At 37.4% G+C, this 19,019-nt stretch overlaps 1 long non-coding RNA gene and 1 other non-coding gene across 2 annotated transcripts; both read right to left on the bottom strand.

Moving 5' to 3' along the window:
- Window positions 1–1,630: 1,630 nt before the first annotated feature.
- On the bottom strand, window positions 1,631–1,789 carry LOC119528283. The gene has a single exon (XR_005215601.1). It is a non-coding gene; the product is annotated as a U1 spliceosomal RNA (small nuclear RNA).
- A 2,984-nt stretch (window positions 1,790–4,773) lies between these two features.
- LOC119519122 lies at window positions 4,774–18,517 on the bottom strand. Its single transcript, XR_005213954.1, has 3 exons — window positions 18,411–18,517; window positions 5,806–5,891; window positions 4,774–4,879 (listed from the first exon to the last, which is right to left on the bottom strand). It is a non-coding gene; the product is annotated as an uncharacterized LOC119519122 (long non-coding RNA).
- Window positions 18,518–19,019: the final 502 nt, after the last annotated feature.

Genomic DNA, 19,019 nt, shown 5'->3' with positions numbered 1-19,019 from the left:
GATGAAAACTCAAGCTCTGGGGTCAGGAAGACCTGTGTTGAAATCACTGTTGTTCCATTTACTGGCTGTGTGCAGAAGCAAGTGATTTAATTCCTCTGAGCCTCAGTTTTTCCATGACTATAAGGTCTACTTCTCACAGTTAATTTGAGGGTTGTTCTTCCCCTGGACAACTGCACAGCTTATGACCACACCTCTTCAGGTTTTCATTCAATTGTCACTTCTTAGTAAGGCCTTCATCGAGCTCCATATTTAATACTGAAAACAACTCCCCAATCCCTGCACTTCCCATCCTCTTTTCATCTTTATTTTTCTCCTCAGTACTTATCATTATACAAGGCACTATATCTTTTACTGTTTTTGTCTTCTTTATTTTGTCTCTCACACTAACCTTTAAACAATGGCAGGGATTTTTGCCTGTAGTAATCACTGCTATATCCCTTGTGCCTGGAACAGTGCTTGGAACATAATAAATGCTTAATAAATGTTTGTCGAATGCAAAGATGGATGACTAAATGGTTAATCAATGTGAAAATTTCTGGCCCAGAAATTCTGGCAAAGATGGCTTTGTGAGTTCATGCTTCCACTACCTGTCAGTGCCAAATACCCAGCAAAAACAGATAAACTACCAAAAGAAAAATATTCAAAACCTATGTTACATAATATGTTAACATTAGGAGACACTAGGCAAAAGGTATATGAAAATTTTCTTTACTATCTCTGCAACTCTTCAGCAATCTAAAATATTTCAAAATAAAAAGTTAATTAAAAAAAAAAAAAACAGAACCATGGTTCAAAAAACCAATATAGCCATCTCTGTAGGCCAGAAATAGAAAAGAAACACACAGCAGTAATCAGGGGCTAAAGCTGTGGCCCACTGGGCTCTTTACCACGGCAGCTGAGAGTTGACTTTCTGGGAGCAGTGGGCAAAAAAGGTAGCAGGGGACCAGAGAGAATCTAGCTTATTAAAACCGGGAGTCTGGGGTAGGACTCTCCTATCCATAAAGGGAGGCTTAAAATCATACCACCTGTTGCCCAGAGCTGTGGTTTGTAACACACTCCATTAGGGAGCACAGCAGCTGTGCAACGAGGACTTGGCCCAAGCTCTGCGCTATTGATTCACTTCTAGAGAAGTATGGAGAAGCAATAGTTTAAGAGATAATGGATGAGAATTTTTCAACATAAAAGATAGACCACTGGACTCAGATTGCAAACACCAGGAGGCCCAAAAGCTAAGTAAAAATAGAACTGTACCTGCCTAAAAAGTGAAGAACATCATCGATACAAAGAAAATCTTCCAGCTACTAGAGAAAAGGGATATATTACCTACACTAGAAAAGCAGTGTGGCTTCCAGAAAACAATAGACATCTTTAAAGTGCTGAGGGGGAAAATATTTGATGTAGATGTCTATGCCTGTATAACTATCATTCAAGAGTGAGAAAAAGAGAGACTCATTCAGACCCTTAAAAAATTGGAACATTTACTATCTATAGATTCTTGCTGCAAGAACTACCAAAGGCTGTCCATCGGTAAGGAGAAAACACAAAATAAAATCTTAAAAGTATATCCAAAAAGTAGTAATCAAATTAATTGTAAACAAATTAAACTTATCTATTAAAACCTGGAGATTATCAGAGAGCGCAAACGCAGTTCCCCACTACCACAAAACGCAGTGGAGTTTCCCACATTTGGGGAAATCTTAGGGGTCAACACATCTGGAGTGCAATGGGTAAGCCTCACCCTGGGAAAACCACCTTCATAATCATGGTATCTCCCCTGCCAGGTAAGTATCACATTGGATTTTTAAGACATCTAGCTATACACATCCAAAACAAAATGGTAAAAAAGATTGAAACTAATGGAACAAAAGAAGATGTGACAGCCACATATAGATCAAAAACAATTGAAGGCAAAAAGCATTAATATGTAAATGATACTAGAAAATATTTGAAATAACCTCCTCCAAGAAAATACAACAATCATAAACTGGTATTTGCCTAACATTGACTAAAAATATTTGGAACAAATAGTGATAGAATCACCAGGAGTTCTGAAAATCTGTGTAATCATAGTGGGAAACTTAAAAATCATCTTTCTTAGAAATGATTTAACAATCTTGCACATATATACAGATCCAAACACATATACACAGGGATACATGTAAATATGTAACAGAGAGAATACATGCAGTTTACCTAGAAAGTTTTCCCTGCCTGATTAATCTGTCATAGACAAGATTCAAAACTGAATCCTGCCTCGGTCTCTTGGATAGAATTAGTCATTTCAATTCTAGGTTCCCTTAATATCTTCCATACATTTCATATACTATTTATCTTAGTATTTGTAGCAATTCACTTATCTGTCTCCAGTCAGGCACTGATGAGCCTCGAGTCAGGCACTGATGTCTTAACCATCTCCGTAATTCTAATGCCTGGCACATAGTATATGGTCGGTGACTGCTTGTTGAATGAATGAATCCATAGTCTGTGCCCTTAGGAAGCTCACAAGGTAGAATAATAAGCAGCTGGCACACATTCATAAAGTCTAGATGGGGAGCACTTTCTAAGTGCCTTACAGGTAGTGTGCCATTAGTGATCACAGCATCCCTCTGAGGTAAGTGCTAGAATTATCTCCCTTTACAGATGAGGAAATTGAGACAAGGGAAGATTAGTGACTTGTTCAAAGCCATACAGTTACTAAGTGGCAGAACCAGAGTTTGACTCCAAATTCCCTGATCTCAGGATCTGAGCCCTTCAGTATCACCCCATACTACTCACATTTTGAATATGAAAACAAAATTGCTGATAGAAAGCAGCATTTGCCCAGCACCCACTGAACTGACTAGACAATAAAACAAGTGCTTTTATGCTGAAAAGCTTAAACATGCACGTACATATCTTGACAAACTGTAGAATAACTGTCACACCTTCCCCTTTTCCCTGTGTCCTCTCCCACTTCTTTAAAAGGATGTGTTGGGCGGAAGATGAGAGAAGAAGCCCCTCTCTGCATCTCTGGGGATTGTTCCAGAATCCCACTGGCTGCCCTACAAATCTACAGCCTTGCTAGGAATTCCAGAGCAGTGTCCTGACTCCAACCTATCAGTCTTGCTGCTATTCAGTGTCCTTCATAGGGAAAGGGGTGAGTGGTACTAAGGGACCATGTAGAGAACTGGGTGGCTGCTTCTCTCCTCCATAGTATCTAGAAATGTCAGCTGTAGGTATGTAGATGGATTCTGGGGAAAACCAGGGGGAAAAAAGAAAGCTATCTACTTCTCAATGCTCATTATCATGAAAACATCATGAAATACTTTATATTTTTGGTGCTTGGTTCGTATAGGCCAAGAGCTAACATATATACATATGCAGATATACACAACTGGTATATTAGCTATTCCCACTCAAGAAAGTCACAGCGGAAACATTGTTTTATTTGGGAAATTACGTATCAACTTCTCTGAGGTCTGAGGTCTGAGGTCTGGGAGCCCTTGTGCTCAATCCCAGTGTCACTGAGAAGTTATTATACAGCTCACGCTGCCCGTTGTGTTTGTTTATGGTACATTTGACCACAGTTTATGAGACAATTTACCACTGAATAATTTCTATCCAAACGTAGAGGCTGGAGACAGTTTAATTTGTGCCTAACTTCAAAGCTGAAGTGGTTAAGGGCTGAGGCTGAGCCATCAGGCAGTTGGCAGGGTGAATACTGTAAAGCCTTCACAAAATTTAGAGTGCGAATTCCTGGCCAATAATTTAACATCAATGATTCCTTTTAGGAAACCATCTTAAAAAGTCCATCCAGTTTTCCAGGTGGATCTCTTAAGTTTCAAAATTGGTGAGAGAAGTACAATCAAAATAACAATATGTTTTTGGTAGAGAGGGTTAGAGTTTAAAAATGTATCACCAATTTAATCCTGACAAGCACTTTAAGGCTTTATTCTCCCCAAATTGCAAATGAGAAAAATAAAATTCCCAGAAATGACTTATCTGGGAAAATTCACATAGTTAGAAAGTAGTAGAGGCAAGACTTAAATCTAGATTTGCCGTAAGAATTTAGTGCCTTTATGGCTTGAATTGTCATTATTTTACTATGTGGCCATCTACAAGCTGGATCAGTCTTTTGAAGTTAATTCTACGAATAGCTACACAGGTTCAAATGCATCCAATTGTATCTGGAATAATACAGATTTTGTGCAGGAAGAGTCCACAGCACAGAAAAGAAAACTAATAAAAACCACCCAACTAGCAATGATGGAGGTAAATCTACCACTGAGGAAGAAGCACCCCAAAATAAGTTACACACTGGATTTTCTCATACTAAAAAAATTCTTATCAAAGGCTGGTGGTAGAAAGCATGAAGCAAACATTCAAGAACCAGAATTCCTAATGAAGATGGAAAATTAAGCACCAGTTTTTTTCTGTTGAAGTTTCATCAACCATGAGCAAATCTTGTATAGGCCAGACATTGGCGTACTGCAATATGTTTGAAAGGGAGGGAATAAAGGAGGGAAGAAGAGAGAGAGAGAGATGTTAAATGGAATGAGAAAGATTTTCTATTGTGATTTTTGATTTCAAAGCTCTACAGAGTTTTATATGTGTATTTCTTCTATGGCTAGTAAAATGTTATAAACACACACACACACACACACACACAGACACACACACACAGGAAAACCTAGATTTGCTTGCCTAATCCAACAACCTTTCCACTATGCCAGAGTCTGTCTCTGTATTACCTTTTATTTTGTGTTTATTTTTAAATGACTTCAGCTATGGGTCTCTTAGCCAAGGATCTAGAATCTCTGCCATGTTTTACAAGGGAAGAATGGTTGGAAGATACATGAGCTGAGAGGGATCTTAAAGACCGTCTGATCCTGTCTTCTTCCTTTAAGATGAGAAAAGAAAAGCCCAGAAAGATAGGGTGAGTTGCGATATGAGAGGCAGGGTCAGAACCCAGATCTCCTTATTCCCAACCTTTCTGCTACTCCCTGATGCTTCATCAGAAATATTTCCCTTCCAAACTCTTGAAAATGTGTTTATTTACTCAACCTACTTTTACTCATCACTTGCTATGGGACAATTCATGGTTAACTCACTGAGAAAACAAAGATTTATAATGCAAGAACTCAGTCCTGTCGGGAAGACAGACGCATAAACAGTTATACTTATGTTGGTGGTTTATGCAGATGAAATGGATTGGCGAAGAGGGAGAAACTAATTAGGGCTAAGAACAGGGGTGGCTTCATCAAGTAAGAAAGAGTTGAGTTTTCAAGTAAGAGAAGTTGTTTGCCAACCAGATAACAAAGAAAGGGGTTTTGCACACAGCATGAATGAATTGCATTAAGGAATTAGGGCTGTGAGGAAACACTGAAAGGAACATACAAGTACTTATGGCTAGATCATAGAGTACACAGAAGTGTGATATGAGAAGAGAGTAGAAAATAAGTGGCAGATGAAGGTTTTGTATGTCATACTAAGAAGCATGGGCTGTCTCCTCAAGCAGATGAGAAACTATTAAAGCATGAAAAGCAGTAGATTGAATAAATAGGTGGACTTTGTCAGGTGAACATTATTATCCCACCTTTAGAAATGGGGAAACTGTAAAACCCACAGGAAATAAAATAACATGCTTAGGCCTTCCAACCTGCAGGTGGACTAAAAGACTCAGGATTCTGTACCCAATTCCGAGCCCTTTAGATATCACCATGCCATCTCTCAGAGCAACCACTTTTGAAAGGGAGAAACTGAGTCCTAGGGTCATTCCTGAGATGTATAGCTTGGGTAATACAGAAGCCTTAGCTGGCTCCTTACCTGATGAAATATTAATGTGACCACTGCTTACTTTGCAGAGCCTTTTCTCAGGTGGTCTGTAGACTTTTTTCATCTTCCCCTGAATTCTGAAAAACACACAAATAAAAACAACCATGTTTCTTTGTTTAATTACGTTACAGGTTTTTCACATAACATTGAATGTTTACACATTCCTCTTTATATTTTTATGAAAATATACTATTTTTAATATAAACTTTTTATTTTGAAATAATTTCAAACTTACGGGATGAGTTGCATAAATATTACAAAACCCATATAGAGAACTCTGATATACCCCACCCCCAGATATTCAGATCCACTAACTTTTAGCATTTTGACACATTTGACATAACAGTCTGTCTGTCTCTCTATCATCTGTCTTTCTGCCTGTTTTCTAATTATTTGACTGTAAGCCATATACATTATGCTTTTTTGAACACCATCCTTTCATGTACTTTTCTTAAGAACAAGGATATGTACTTATGTTACCACCTTAAGTACAGTTATTAAAGTCAAGAAATTTAACATTTATATTAAACTTACAGTCTATGTTCCATTTTTTTTCATGTACTCCAATAATGTCCTTTGGGGAATTTTCTATTTCTCACTTTATATATTTTTTTTAGATTTTTTTATCTAAACAGCTGTACTCCTCCCCATTTTTGTCCTTCTTAAAGTCTTGGTAATATTCATGGTAGGGTCAGATTGCCAATCTGATTACCCTCACTTTCTTCCTGAAGATTTTTATAGCTTGTGTCACTGACCTTGCAATTCTATACTATAAACAACAAAAATAAAATAAAACAGTTTTTTTCCCTTCAAAAATGAAGAAACAACAACAACAAAAAAAAAACATGTTTTTCTCTACCTGTGACCCCTTTGGGGTTTATGTTGACAGAAGGGCAGTAAAATGCAGTGAGAAGAAGCGGCTGCTCTCTCCAGCTCTGCCCTTCGAAGAACAGCTCAACCAATTACAGAGAAACAACCCAGACAGTCTCTCATGCTTTACAGAAATGTATGGAGTACCTTCCAGGAGAGACTTTTGTCTCTAGACTCTTTGCAGAGGTCAACATTTCTAAATTGCCCTTTCTAGGTCATTCTGGGGTCCAAACCAAATTTGTCTACTCTTTCTGCTAAAAAATATATTTATTCTGTGTTGTTCCCTCCATGATAATACTTTTTGCTCTTTGTGATCATAGAAATGAGATACAAAGAAACCCCTATTAGGATAGAAATTCAGTCTAAAGTTTTATATCCACAGCATTGCAATCAATTATGGCCAACACATTAATAGCATTCTATTGGCCTGGGGTAGATGCTCAATAATTGCTAGCTAAATTATCCAAATGCTTGACTCTCTCCTCTAGCATCTTACATAAAAAATGAAAAAAAAAAAAAAAAGATTATATAAGCCATCTTTGTATAGATGAGCAAATTTTTTAAATGTAAAAAGTATATAATTAAGAAAATAATGATTACCAGGTCACCCAAGGTCCAGTTAGAAAAATAGAATGTGTAACACCAAATTATTAACCATGCCAAGTAATTCATTAGAGGAAATGTAATATGATAAACTGATTTCATTTGCATTGGTAGAGCTAAAGGTACCAACAGGGAATGGAAAAGTAATCCAGGGGTTAGCAGCAGCAGGAACCAACTATCACTCTTAAGGATGATAGGACAGAGGAAAGAAGTGGGGTTACTGGAAATCAGAAGCCACAGCCCCACAGGGAGGGGCACCATGGGAGATGACACCATGGAGAAGACACAGCTATTGTGGGAATGCTGTCCAAAGCAAGCAGAGAGGGGCAGAGAAATACCCTTCTTTCCTCCTTCCATCAATAATTACTGGTTAGTGCCTCCCACTGGCCAATCCTAATGGAGTGTCAGAGAAAAAGAATGCATGAGAAATGTATTTTGCAAGGTTTAGGTCCCTACAATACAAAGGAGAGCATGAGACAAGTGAATGGGTCTGAGATGAAACAAGAAAATGACAAAAATATATATCTCTAACTTCACTTTGAAGAGAGAGCCACAGTTAAAATTCTGGCCTATTTACTTTTCATCTTCTTTTTATGCATTCTTCATTTGCATAATTGAGATTATGCAGGTTTTGAAAATTGAAGTCCTCTTTCCAGTCAGTAAAATTTTATATGTGCTTTTTCCATATTGTTCAAACTTTTTATAAACTTGGTTTTCACAGATGCATAATATTACATTTTAATTGATGTACTATAATTTATTTAACTATTTCTGTATTATTGGACATCAAAAATGCATCAAGAAAAGCAATCTTCTCAACGGCCGAGCGGGGCGCTGAGCGAGATGAACACTGGCGCTGACTGCCATGGCACTGGGCCTGCGGTGCAGTCCCACGAGGGCAGCCCCGGAGAGGTTGGCTTCGCTCCGTCGGCTCTGGGCACCCGAGAGCATTGGGATGCTGTTTATGAGAGAAAACTGCAAACTTTCCAAAAATATGGAGATGCAGGAGAAGTTTGGTTTGGAGAAGAGAGTATGAATCGATCAATAATGTGGATGGAAAACCACAAGATCTCATTGGACGCCTCCGTATTTGATATTGGAACTGGAAACGGTGTTTTCCTGGTTGAACTTGTTGGTACTTTTAGTATTGATGTGTTAGAGCCACATTTTAAAGTGAAATAAAAAAAAATTGCAATTGGGGAGATTAACCATCTAAATCTAAAGTAATAAAGCATTCATACCACTTACTTTGAGTAGCCACAAAAGGAGGCTGCATGGATTGTGAGAAAACACCGAGTGAGAATCCAGGGGATCTGGGTCCTAGTCTTGGCCCTTCCACCTATAGCCTTGACCTTGAAAAAGCCCCTTAATTTCTTCGGGCTTCAAACCTTTCCTACATGATCTCTATTGAATTTTTTCTAGCTATAGACCCTAAAATTCTGTATGTGTAAAAGGAAGACAACTTTTTGCGACTACAGTAGGACACATATACCTTATCATTATCATAGGTGAGCATAGGATTTGAAAAGAGTATTTTGCCTGTAGAACTGGGTTTTGATACAGATTCTATCACTTGCTAAACCGTTACTGATGTGTGCCTATGGTGTGCTCGTTGTTGTGCTAAGTGCTGTGGAGGAACTGTAAAACTTAGGCTTTTACAGTCTAATTAGTAAGGATATACACATAAAAGTGAAATTTGTTGAATGATTACCACTTGCCAAGCCTGTGCTAGGCACTGACAACATGAACACTTATGTCTTGTGCTTGAGTTGTTCCCAGTCTAATAGAGGAATGGACTGACATATGGATGGACAATTACACTGCAGCTTGATGTGTGCGATAGATATACTGAGTATAGAAAAGGTTAACTTTGCAGAAGAGGAAGAGGGAAGAATCTTGGAGGAGCTAAGATCCAAGTTGGATGAAGTCGCCAGGGCAGGGTTGGGTGTGAGTGTGGGTGGGGGTGTAAAGAGGGAGAGAATTTCAAGCAATGGAAACAGTATTTAAAGACCTGAAGGTTTAAGGCAGCACAGCATGTACGGGGTTTATAAATAATTTGGTAAATTGGAATATAAAGTGTATGGGAAGATCAACCAGACAGAAGACCAATAAGGAAATTGAAAACCTAAACAATCTGATAAATGAATTAGATTTAACAGACATCTACAGGACATTACATCCCAAATCACCAGGATACACATACTTTTCTAGTGCTCACGGAACTTTCTCCAGAATAGATCATATGCTGGGACATAAAACAAGCCTCAATAAATTTAAAAAGATTGAAATTATTCAAAGCACATTCTCTGACCACAATGGAATACAATTAGAAGTCAATAACCATCAGAGACTTAGAAAATTCACAAATACCTGGAGGTTAAACAACACACTCCTAAACAATCAGTGGGTTAAAGAAGAAATAGCAAGAGAAATTGCTAAATATATAGAGACGAATGAAAATGAGAACACAACATACCAAAACCTATGGGATGCAGCAAAAGCAGTGCTAAGGGGGAAATTTATAGCACTAAACGCATATATTAAAAAGGAAGAAAGAGCCAAAATCAAAGAACTAATGGATCAACTGAAGAAGCTAGAAAATGAACAGCAAACCAATCCTAAACCAAGTAGAAGAAAAGAAATAACAAGGATTAAAGCAGAAATAAATGACATAGAGAACAAAAAAACAATAGAGAGGATAAATATCACCAAAAGTTGGTTCTTTGAGAAGATCAACAAGATTGACAAGCCCCTAGCTAGACTGACAAAATCAAAAAGAGAGAAGACCCATATAAACAAAATAATGAATGAAAAAGGTGACATAACTGCAGATCCTGAAGAAATTAAAAAAATTATAAGAGGATATTATGAACAACTGTATGGCAACAAACTGGATAATGTAGAAGAAATGGACAATTTCCTGGAAACATATGAACAACCTAGACTGACCAGAGAAGAAATAGAAGACCTCAACCAACCCATCACAAGCAAAGAGATCCAATCAGTCATCAAAAATCTTCCCACAAATAAATGCCCAGGGCCAGATGGCTTCACAGGGGAATTCTACCAAACTTTCCAGAAAGAACTGACACCAATCTTACTCAAACTCTTTCAAAACATTGAAAAAAATGGAACACTACCTAACTCATTTTATGAAGCTAACATCAATCTAATACCAAAACCAGGCAAAGATGCTACAAAAAAGGAAAACTACCGGCCAATCTCCCTAATGAATATAGATGCAAAAATCCTCAACAAAATACTTGCAAATCGAATCCAAAGACACATTAAAAAAATCATACACCATGACCAAGTGGGGTTCATTCCAGGCATGCAAGGATGGTTCAACATCAGAAAAACAATCAATGTATTACAACACATTAAAAACTCGAAAGGGAAAAATCAATTGATCATCTCAATAGATGCTGAAAAAGCATTTGACAAAATCCAACATCCCTTTTTGATAAAAACACTTCAAAAGGTAGGAATTGAAGGAAACTTCCTCAACATGATAAAGAGCATATATGAAAAACCCACAGCCAGCATAGTACTCAATGGTGAGAGACTGAAAGCCTTCCCTCTAAGATCAGGAACAAGACAAGGATGCCCGCTGTCACCACTGTTATTCAACATTGTGCTGGAAGTGCTAGCCAGGGCAATCCGGCAAGACAAAGAAATAAAAGGCATCCAAATTGGAAAAGAAGAAGTAAAACTGTCATTGTTTGCAGATGATATGATCTTATATCTAGAAAACCCTGAGAAATCAACGATACACCTACTAGAGCTAATAAACAAATTTAGCAAAGTAGCGGGATACAAGATTAATGCACATAAGTCAGTAATGTTTCTATATGCTAGAAATGAACAAACTGAAGAGACACTCAAGAAAAAGATACCATTTTCAATAGCAACTAAAAAAATCAAGTACCTAGGAATCAACTTAACCAAAGATGTAAAAGACCTATACAAAGAAAACTACATAACTCTACTAAAAGAAATAGAAGGGGACCTTAAAAGATGGAAAAATATTCCATGTTCATGGATAGGAAGGCTAAATGTCATTAAGATGTCAATTCTACCCAAACTCATCTACAGATTCAATGCAATCCCAATCAAAATTCCAACAACCTACTTTGCAGACTTGGAAAAGCTAGTTATCAAATTTATTTGGAAAGGGAAGATGCCTCGAATTGCTAAAGACACTCTAAAAAAGAAAAACGAAGTGGGAGGACTTACACTCCCTGACTTTGAAGCTTATTATAAAGCCACAGTTGCCAAGACAGCATGGTACTGGCACAAAGATAGACATATAGATCAATGGAATCGAATTGAGAATTCAGAGATAGACCCTCAGATCTATGGCCGACTGATCTTTGATAAGGCCCCCAAAGTCACCGAACTGAGCCATAATGGTCTTTTCAACAAATGGGGCTGGGAGAGTTGGATATCCATATCCAAAAGAATGAAAGAGGACCCCTACCTCACCCCCTACACAAAAATTAACTCAAAATGGACCAAAGATCTCAATATAAAAGAAAGTACCATAAAACTCCTAGAAGATAATGTAGGAAAACATCTTCAAGACCTTGTATTAGGAGGCCACTTCCTAGACTTTACACCCAAAGCACAAGCAACAAAAGAGAAAATAGATAAATGGGAACTCCTCAAGCTTAGAAGTTTCTGCACCTCAAAGGAATTTCTCAAAAAGGTAAAGAGGCAGCCAACTCAATGGGAAAAAATTTTTGGAAACCATGTATCTGACAAAAGACTGATATCTTGCATATACAAAGAAATCCTACAACTCAATGACAATAGTACAGACAGCCCAATTATAAAATGGGCAAAAGATATGAAAAGACAGTTCTCTGAAGAGGAAATACAAATGACCAAGAAACACATGAAAAAATGTTCAGCTTCACTAGCTATTAGAGAGATGCAAATTAAGACCACAATGAGATACCATCTAACACCGGTTAGAATGGCTGCCATTAAACAAACAGGAAACTACAAATGCTGGAGGGGATGTGGAGAAATTGGAACTCTTATTCATTGTTGGTGGGACTGTATAATGGTTCAGCCACTCTGGAAGTCAGTCTGGCAGTTCCTTAGAAAACTAGATATAGAGCTACCATTCGATCCAGCGATTGCACTCCTCGGTATATACCCGGAAGATCGGAAAGCAGTGACACGAACAGATATCTGCACGCCAATGTTCATAGCAGCATTATTCACAATTGCCAAGAGATGGAAACAACCCAAATGTCCTTCAACAGATGAGTGGATAAATAAAATGTGGTATATACACACGATGGAATACTACGCGGCAGTAAGAAGGAACGATCTCGTGAAACATATGACAACATGGATGAACCTTGAAGACATAATGCTGAGCGAAATAAGCCAGGCACAAAAAGAGAAATATTATATGCTACCACTAATGTGAACTTTGAAAAATGTAAAACAAATGGTTTATAATGTAGAATGTAGGGGAACTAGCAGTAGAGAGCAATTAAGGAAGGGGGAACAATAATCCAGGAAGAACAGATAAGCTATTTAACGTTCTGGGGATGCCCAGAAATGACTATGGTCTGTTAATTTCTGATGGTTGTAGTAGGAACAAGTTCACTGAAATGTTGCTATATTATGTAACTTTCTTGGGGTAAAGTAGGAACATGTTGGAAGTTAAGCAGTTATCTTAGGTTAGTTGTCTTTTTCTTACTCCCTTGCTATGGTCTCTTTGAAATGCTCTTTTATTGTATGTTTGTTTTCTTTTTAACTTTTTTTTTCATACAGGTGATTTGAAAAAAGAAGGGAAAGTTAAAAAAAAAAAAAAAAAAAAAAAAGATGTAGTGCCCCCTTGAGGAGCCTGTGGAGAATGCAGGGGTATTCGCCTACCCCACCTCCATGGTTGCTAACATGACCACAGACATAGGGGACTGGTGGTTTGATGGGTTGAGCCCTCTACCATAAGTTTTACCCTTGGGAAGACGGTTGCTGCAAAGGAGAGGCTAGGCCTCCCTATATTTGTGCCTAAGAGTCTCCTCCTGAATGCCTCTTTGTTGCTCAGATGTGGCCCTCTCTCTCTGGCTAAGCCAACTTGAAAGGTGAAATCACTGCCCTCCCCCCTACGTGGGATCAGACACCCAGGGAAGTGAATCTCCCTGGCAACGTGGAATACGACTCCCAGGGAGGAATGTAGACCTGGCACCGTGGGACGGAGAACATCTTCTTGACCAAAAGGGGGATGTGAAAGGAAATGAAATAAGCTTCAGTGGCAGAGAGATTCCAAAAGGAGCCGAGAGGTCACTCTGGTGGGCACTCTTATGCACACTTTAGACAACCCTTTTTAGGTTCTAAAGAATTGGGGTAGCTGGTGGTGGATACCTGAAACTATCAAACTACAACCCAGAACCCATGAATCTCGAAGACAGTTGTATAAAAATGTAGCTTATGAGGGGTGACAATGGGATTGGGAAAGCCATAAGGACCAAACACCACTTTGTCTAGTTTATGGATGGATGTGTAGAAAAGTAGGGGAAGGAAACAAACAGACAAAGGTACCCAGTGTTCTTTTTTACTTCAATTGCTCTTTTTCACTCTAATTATTATTCTTGTTATTTTTGTGTGTGTGCTAATGAAGGTGTCAGGGATTGATTTAGGTGATGAATGTACAACTATGTAATGGTACTGTAAACAATCGAAAGTACAATTTGTTTTGTATGACTGCGTGGTATGTGAATATATCTCAATAAAATGATGATTAAAAAAATAAATAAATAAAAAATAAAAAATAAAATAAAATAAAATAAAAAAAAAAAAACTAAAAAAAAAAAAAAAAAAAAATAAAGTGTATGGGAGGTGAATAGAGATAAGGATTAAGTTAAAGGTAGGAGCATATATTATGCTGTGCTTAACAGCTTAGAGTTTGCTTTTAGGTTATGGGGAGCATTAAAATATTTTAAGCAATAGAATGTGATTAGAAAAGCTTGCAATAAACTTAAAAAAATTAGGTATAGCATAGGCACATTGAAGTACACAGATGATAAGTGTATAGTTCTATGAGTTATCACAGGGTGAACATATCATATTAACTATCACCTTGGTCAAGAAGTAGAATATTACAGAATTCTAGAAACTCCTCTGGAACTCCTTTCCAATCCACTCTTTCCACTGTCTTCTAACCACTCTGAGTTGAACATCATATATTTGTTTAGTCTGTTTTTTAATATGTAAGTGGAACTCTAGTTTGTGTTCTGTTCTTTCTGCTTTCACTCAAAAGTTCATCTGTGAGATTCATTCAAGCTGTTGCATGTAGCAGTGGTTCATTCATTTTCATTGCTGTATAGTATTCATTTGCATGGTTGTACAACTTTATTCTTTCTGTTTATCTGTAGATTCTTTTGAGTTTTAAGTTTTTACCTGCAGAGTCTAACGGTTTATTCTTTGAGGTTAATAGTTTATCTGTAGATTCTTTTCAGTTTTCTGTATAGTTATTTACACTGTGAGTAATGAGTTTTATTTCTTCTTTTCCAATCTCAAACATCTTTGCCTTCTTATTACACTGTTTAGGACCATTAGTAGAATGTTGAATTGATTGAAGGCATCCTTATTTTCCCCCCTGTTTCAGAGAAGGCATTTGATAGTTCACTATCAAAAAGCTATGATGTTAGCTTGTAAAGTTTGCTTTATTTATTTATTTATTTTTTTGGTAGATTGGTCTATATCAGATAGATTAAGAAAGTTTCCTTTCATTCATAGTTTCCTAAGAGGGTCTGTGTGTGTGTGTTTCTCACAAACCTTATTGGATGTTATCAAATGCTTTTCCTATGTCTATTGAGATAATCATAGGATTTTTCTCCTCTAGTCTATTAATGTTGGTGAATGATGTTGAATAACTTTCAAGTGTTAAATGCATTTCTGCAATAAACTCAACTTACATATTCAAAAAAAAAAGCAATCTTCAAAAAGAAGAGAAAGCTGCAGGACTTTAACAGATTCCAGACTTATTATAAAGCTACAGAAATTAAGACAGTATGATATTGGTACTAAGTTAGAAAAACGGACCAATTAAACAGATTTGAGAGCCCAGAAATAGACCCACACATACAGAGTCACTTGATTTACAACTCTGCAATTCAGTAGGAAAAAGGCAATCTTTTCAATAAAGGGTAAAAAGAGATCTGAATATCTATATGGTAAAAAGTAAACCTTGATTCCTACCTCATGCCATGCACAAATGGGAATTCAAAGTGATTAAAAACCAAAATGTGAAAGCTTTAACAATCAAGCTTATAGCAGAAAATATAGAAGGACATCCTCCTGACTTTGATGTAGGCAAAGATGTATTAAATAGGACATAAAAATAACTTAGCTTAAAAGAAAAAAATTGAGAAAATGAACTTTATTGGCAATAAAAAACTTATCTTCATCAAAAAGGCATCATTAAAAAGTGAAAAGACAAGTCATAAACTGCAATATATTTGTAATATATCTGTAATATATATTTATATATGTATATCCAACAAGTAACTCATATCCAGAATGTGTAAAAAAACTCCTTCTTACAAATCAGTAGGAAAAACAAAAACAACCCAATTTTTTTAAAGGTCAAAGAGACTTGAACAGGAAGTACACAAAAGAGAATATTCAAATGGCCAAACACATGAAAATATGCTAAATTTCATTAGCTATCAGGAAATAAATTCAAGATAAAACCACAATGAGATACCATTGGACACTCACCAGAATGGCTAAAATTAGTAAGATTTACTATATTAAGTCTTGTCAAGGCTATGTTTTGCAATATCAATTAAAACTGATACCCAGCAATTCCAATCCTGGTATTTACTTAAGAGAAATAAGAACACATATCCACAGAAGACATGTATCTAGCAGCTTTATTCATAGTAGTCCCAAACTGGAAACAATACATGTCCATCTACAGGAGGATGGATAAACAAATTGTGATAGATTTATACAATGGAATAGAGCACAGTAATAAATAAGAGGAAACTATTAATACACACAACAAAAAGGATGAACCTTACAAACATTAAACTTACTGAAAGAATCAATTACAATAGAATGCGTACTATATGATTCTATTCATAAGAAGTTCTTGAATAGGCAAAATTAATCTATTTGATGGTATGTGTTATTGAGTAGAAAGAGTCATGTGGGAATCTTCTGGGGATACTGAAAATGTTCTATGTATTGATTTGGATCATGGTTACATGATTTAATACATGTGAAAATTTTCATTGAGCTGATTTGTGTACACTACTGTAAGTAAACCTTTAAAACAGTATCAAAATATGTCCTCGGATAAATGACATGGTAGTGCATGTCATTGTACGTAGATCTTAACTCACATATCTGTCTACATAAGTGGAGAGGCAATATAGTAAGGTGTCACACATGCCAGCTTTGAAGTCAAACTGCTTCAGTTTAAATTCTGGCTCTGTAAATTATTATCTGTGTGAGTATGGGCATGGCATGTTGACTCTACTTTTTTTTTTTTTACTTTTACCCTCATCAGTAAAAAGAGGATAATAATATTATCTACCTCGTAGGATTTAATGAAGTTTAAATGTCCTAATACATATAAGGCACTTCAACTATTGCCTGTATACACTAATATTCAGTTAAGTGTTAGCCATTATTATTAGTGAAATTACTGGATTAAAGAATATTGACATTTTAAAGGTTTTCTATGTCTTGAAATTTCTTCCCAAATGGTTATACCAGTTTACACTTCAACCAGCAGTCTATGAGAGGGCCTGGCAGAAAATTTAATGAAGCAAACTATGATCAGGCATCAGTGAATGTTAATGAAAGAACAAATCATTTTGGTTAGGCAACAACCACCAAGATATGCGGCTTTAAGATGAGCACAGCACAACCTTGAAGAAGGCTGGGTGTGGTGATTGAAAACTAACTTGCTCCTGTAAACGCCTTGTTCTACAGATAACATCTTGGAACGGCTGTCACCATTTTGGGTACCTGTTCTTCATTTTGAGTCCTGCTCTTACTTACTTGCTTCCCCAAACCCTGTCCAACTTTGCTACTACCTACCGGCCATCATCCTTATCTTGCCGTAGAACCCTTAATATGGAGTTTCTAAAAACTGCTAGCAAGCTGTGCTGGTTTGAATCTATTATGTCCCCCACAAAAGCCATGTCCTTCAATGCAATCTTGTGGGGGCAGACTTATTAGTCTTTTGATTAGGGTGGGACATTTGATTAGACCATTTCCATGGAGGCGTTACCCCATCTATTCTGGGTGGGTCTTAATTATATCACTGGAGTTCTTTAAGAGAGACATTTTGGAGAGAAGCTAGGATTGTAATCCGGATTTGCCCCCTGGAGAAGGTAAGAGCTGACACAGTCCCAGATGCTTGGAGATGCTGGGAGATGCAGACAGAAGGATGTTTGGAGATGCTAAGCTAAGAGATGAAGCCCAGAGTTTGCTCCAGAGAAGCTAAGAGAGGACTCCTAGATGCTTAGAGAGAAATACCCCAGGAGAACCAAGCAGAGAGCCGAGAGAAGCTACGAGAGACAGAAGCCCAGAGACGTTTTGGAGAAAGCCGTTTTGAAACACAACCAGGAGCAACGGACAGCAGATGCCAGTCATGTGCCTTCCCAACTGACAGAGGTGTTCCAGATGCCATCGGCCATTCTTCAGTGAATGTATCCTCTTGTTGATGCCTTAGTTTGGACAATTTTATGGCCTTAGAACTGTAAATTTGTAACCTAATAAATCCCCTTTATAAAAGCCAATATATTTCTGGTATTTTGCATAATGGCAGCTTTAGCAAACTGGAACACAAGCCTCTTTCTTACATAGATGGCAGAAGAGAGGATTCCAGACAGAGGAATTAGCATAAGCAAAGACACAGAGAACTTTTATTAAAGCTGAACCTATGCCTACCCTGCAGCTGAGCAATTCCAGTACAAGTTTACCTAAAAGAAATGAAAGCGTATGCTCTAATGATGGTAAGAATGTGCCTGAAATACAGGGTGCATGGGGTGGAGAGTTAGGATAACTCAATCATTCCATGCCTCCCACCACCTCATCCCCTCCCCCACTCACTCTCCGTGTTTCAGCCACTAAAAATTACTTACCATTCCTGGATCCTGTCCTGCTTTCTTTTGTCTCTGAATCTTTGGACATGCTCTTCCTTCTGCCTGGAATGCCATTCTCAATTGTTGTGAGTTGGCTGGCTTCTAAGGTCCTTGGGACTCATTAGTATATCACCATGCCCATATCCTCTAAAGACAGATCAAGTGAGAGATTAAGACATCCAGAGTGACCTTTTAAACCTGGAAAATTGAGCTCCAAATTAAAGCTTTTGGGGGGTTCCTTACTGTTTTGGAATGGAAGTCTAAAGACATGTGGCCCTAAACATCCTGACCCTGACAGTCAATCTCTCCTCACTTCCCCTAGTTTGGCGGAGCACTTTGGGCTCCTTCAGCTGCCCAGCACTTACTAGTCTACTTACTGATCTCTCTCCTCCACCTGCAGCAAACACCTTGAAGGCAGAAAAAAAAAAATTATTTATCTCTGCATTCCCAGTGTTTAACACAGAGCCTGACTTGCAATAAATGCTTAATGCAATAATTTTTTATCTCCACCTCATCTGTTAAATGAAGGAATTGAACTGAACTATCTCTAAAATCAGTTTTAAGTCTCTCTATGCAAATGAGGCAAAGAAAATGTTCTTTTTAGATCTT

The sequence above is a fragment of the Choloepus didactylus genome, chromosome 2 (genome assembly GCF_015220235.1).
Source record: "Choloepus didactylus isolate mChoDid1 chromosome 2, mChoDid1.pri, whole genome shotgun sequence".
In the NCBI taxonomy this organism is placed as follows: domain Eukaryota; kingdom Metazoa; phylum Chordata; class Mammalia; order Pilosa; family Megalonychidae; genus Choloepus; species Choloepus didactylus.
This window is presented reverse-complemented; position numbering and strand designations above follow the sequence as displayed.